Consider the following 3,908-nt stretch of genomic DNA (forward strand, 5'->3'; position numbering starts at 1 on the left):
TGTAAACATTGCGGCAGCCCTCACCATACAATGCTCCAGGGCATTAGTTCAGATGCTGAAGAACTAGACGGGGATGTCGTAGAGTTAACATGGGCACAACAAGTCGAGCAAGAGGCAGCGGAAATGGAAGAGGAAACCATCGCTACAACGGATTCGATACCTTCTCAACCATATCAACCGACGTCATCAGTCATGCAACCAAGGGAAAGCTCTGACCAACGATGCCTCTCCCGCATAACACACGCCCAGGATCGAGCCAGACTCGATTCGTCTCGCCGACTTCGGCGTGCTGGTAACTTCTATTCGGATTGGCGGCTTGGTAACGATCGACTGAGACTCGATTCGTCTCAGCGACATTACCCGGGACGCAATGCGTCCCGCCGACCACCCCGTCCGAAGAGAAGGCGTGAACGAGGTGCTCGACGTCAAGCAGACGCACGCCGTATCATCAAGGATAGGCACGCAACACTACCTTGGCAGCAAAAAATAGCGCTTTCACCGACCGCCTTAATCAAGACACGCACTGCAACCAGGTTCATCACACTGCGAGCCATGATTAAACCGGTCAGTCCATCCACTATCATTCTCGCCTCCACTATTTCACGACTGCGACTCCGCACACAAGCCCTTGGAGACAGCCGAGTGTGCGATCTCATGTTTCGAGACAACCATGGTGGACAGTCTCCGTAACTGCACAAATACAACGTCATCAACTTCCACCGATGCCAGTAAGGTCTCTGGAAGACCACACACTTCAACACTTTCAGAACCTAAGACTCGCAGACAACGACTTCTACAAGTCAGCGCCAGTCGAGGTAATTTTGGGAGCGGACATCTACTCCCGGCTCATACTGCCAGGGTTACAACCAGCGACAGTGGGACAACTCGTCGCCCAAAATACAACGCTGGGATATGTAATATCCGGCGTCGCATAATACGGCCCAATAAAATGCACTGGCTACCTATGCCTCTGACATTTACCATTTACCCAGGATCGAGTCAGACTCGAGTCGTCTCACCGACCTCGGAATGTGGTAATTTCTACGCAGTTTGGTGGCATGGCAATGACCGTCTAAGACTCCATTTGTCTCAGCGGCATTTCCCGGACCGAACCAGACTCGATTCGTCTCGTTGGCCACCCCATCTGCAAGAAATGCATGGCTTGCCAGAGGAAGTACAGGAGCCAGTCGCATGTTAGTTTTAAGTAATAATTAATTAATTGTAAACTGCATTTGCAGTAATACTGCAAGGCGGGGAATGTTGACGCCGCCCACGCCTAATTTCACTGCCACATCTGTGTTGGAAGAAATATCACTACTTCGAAGCTTTTTCGAAGTTTTAATTCGAACGCATATTTGCGCTCTTGCTTAGCTTCTTCTTCTTTTTCCTTCCTTTGCGACATCTCAACCGATCCAGACGTGGTAAGTGACATTCCAATTTATTTAATAAAATTATATTTATTACAAAGAATATTTGTTTTTTTTTTTTGGAAAACTTTGGGTGGAATCATTAGCGCCTTCTATTTCCCCACGGCCAACCACGATCACGAAAAGAAGCACACCGTACTCCACCACCTGAGCTAACATTGGTCCTTCGAGCCGGATAACAGGTAACAAGTTGAATTTTTTAAAGTGAAAGTGCATTGATTCGCCTGAGTTAGCAACACGCAAGGTTACAGCCAAACATATTTTGGACTTGTGCTCTGCAAGCTATAAGGCAATAAATTAGTTAATTTTTAGATAATTTATGTACATATGTACAAATCCAATTGTGCGGTGTGAAGTAGAGACCGAAACTTATTTTTGGCACTCTACTAACAAAATCAACGCACACTGCAGGTTGTATTGTACTTCATTTAAGTACAACAATAAATACACCTCGCCTTGCACTCGTCATTTAACTTCACTTTATATATTCTAACAATATCTGTTATTCGAAATTTAAGCCAATTCAAGCCGAACTGAAATCTCTGTGGGTAGAGGTAAAGTCGGAATACAAGTTGTGTTTGCCAAAGGTGGATGCTTGCGATACAAAAACAATTGAGGATATAAAACTTAAATATACCAATAGTTACCACGCATATGTGTGTTGTGCGGCCTTGATGGGCGAACACATGCACAACCTCACGGGGTTCTACCAAAACCCAAGTTCAAATTCAACAGTAATTCAACCTGAACGGTTGCAACAAACGGAAGAAACCGTAAGGTATTCCCACAACTTACCGCCATGTGATACAGAAATATTTCATGGCGATGTATTGCAATGGCCCTCATTTAGGGATCTATTTGCCGCGATTTATGGGAACAACTCGAGGTTATCCCCAGTCGAAAAGTTATTCCACCTTAATCAAAAAACCCGAGGTGAGGCGAAAGCTATCGTTTCGAAAGCGCCTCTGACGAATGATGGATTCGCATTGGCTTGGAATAATTTGTTGTGTAGATATGAAAACAAGCGAGTTCTTGTCAATACGCAATTAAATTTATTATTCAAGCTTCCGCACATTTCAACTGAATCTGAGGCCGAACTCAGAAATTTACAGCGGGAAATAAATAGCTGCATTACAGCTTTAGAAATACCTGGCATCAATATAGATAGCTGGGATGCCTTATTTACGTATTTGTGTTCTATCCGATTGCCTGACTTTACACTGTCGCTTTGGGAACAATCTCTGGATTCGAATTCAGAGATTCCAAAATGGGTTGAGTTAGACAAATTTCTAACCAAACGGGTTAAAACGCTAGAGAGGGTATCAAACCTCAAATGTGAGTCGATTACTCAACCCAAGGTTAAGTCGGCTGATGGTGAAGGTTGGACACCAACCTTGCAATCAAGGACGGGGTCCAAACCTATAAATTCCCATCACGTCAAGACAAACAATCTTAAATGTAAACTTTGCTCATCTCAATCGCACATTTTAAAAACTTGTTAAAGATTTATAGAGATGCAGCCTAACGCAAGGTTAGGTTAGGTTAGGTTAGGTTACTCTGGCAGGTTACAACGCCACACATAGACCAGTTTTGGTCCTTTGTGAAACCAGATGGAGTGTCGTCACTTGGTTAATGAGGAGTAGTCATCCTTTAGGATGCCAGCGCTTGTTGCGAATTTCAAAAGGCTTTGTGGCTTTACCAACGAAATCTCCTCCAGATTATCGCACTGTGCAGCCCCCGAATGTTGAAGCCGTTGTCTTGATAATGCAGGACATTCACAGAGGAGGTGCTCCATTGTTTCTCAGGTGCCTTGCTCTTGACATTTCCTGCAGCCTTCACGATCTATCAGCACCATCTTGTAGGCGTGCGCCGCCACAAGACAGTGACCAGTGAGTATGCCGATCATATTCCTACATTTGCATCTATCGAGCGCCAATAGAAATTTCGTGTACTTCTTATCTACCGCCTTGCACATAACTTTTGCGGTTTTGCATCCCGGTGTATTCTTCCAGCGTTTTGAACTTTTTTACCAAGTTTCTGTCTAGATTATCATATAGACAGTGTATAGGTCTATTAATTTTCATCGTATTTTCGGATGACAGTTCTACGCCTCGTTTGGCAATCTCGTCCACTATCTCGTTACCTTCTATGCCTTCTATACTGGGCCTGGCACCCAGTAGAATTGAAGTCGCCTATTTCTGGTGACATCATCCACTGCTGTCCTACCACTTGATTGCCGCCTGACTGTCTACGTATATGTTTACTTTAGAATATCTTGTTGGTGCGCTTAAGGATAGCTCAGCGGCTTTTCCAATTGCAAACACCTCCGCTTGAAATATACTGCAGTGGTCCGGTAGTTTGAATGGTTGCCTTATGCATAACTCCGGGCAGTATATCCCCGCGCTTACTCCGTGCTCCATTTTCGAGCCATCCGTAAATATGTTTAAATTTCTGCGTGCGGGTGCTATGCCCTTACGCCAG

Source organism: Zeugodacus cucurbitae, chromosome 4 (assembly GCF_028554725.1).
Source record: "Zeugodacus cucurbitae isolate PBARC_wt_2022May chromosome 4, idZeuCucr1.2, whole genome shotgun sequence".
NCBI classification, from domain to species: domain Eukaryota; kingdom Metazoa; phylum Arthropoda; class Insecta; order Diptera; family Tephritidae; genus Zeugodacus; species Zeugodacus cucurbitae.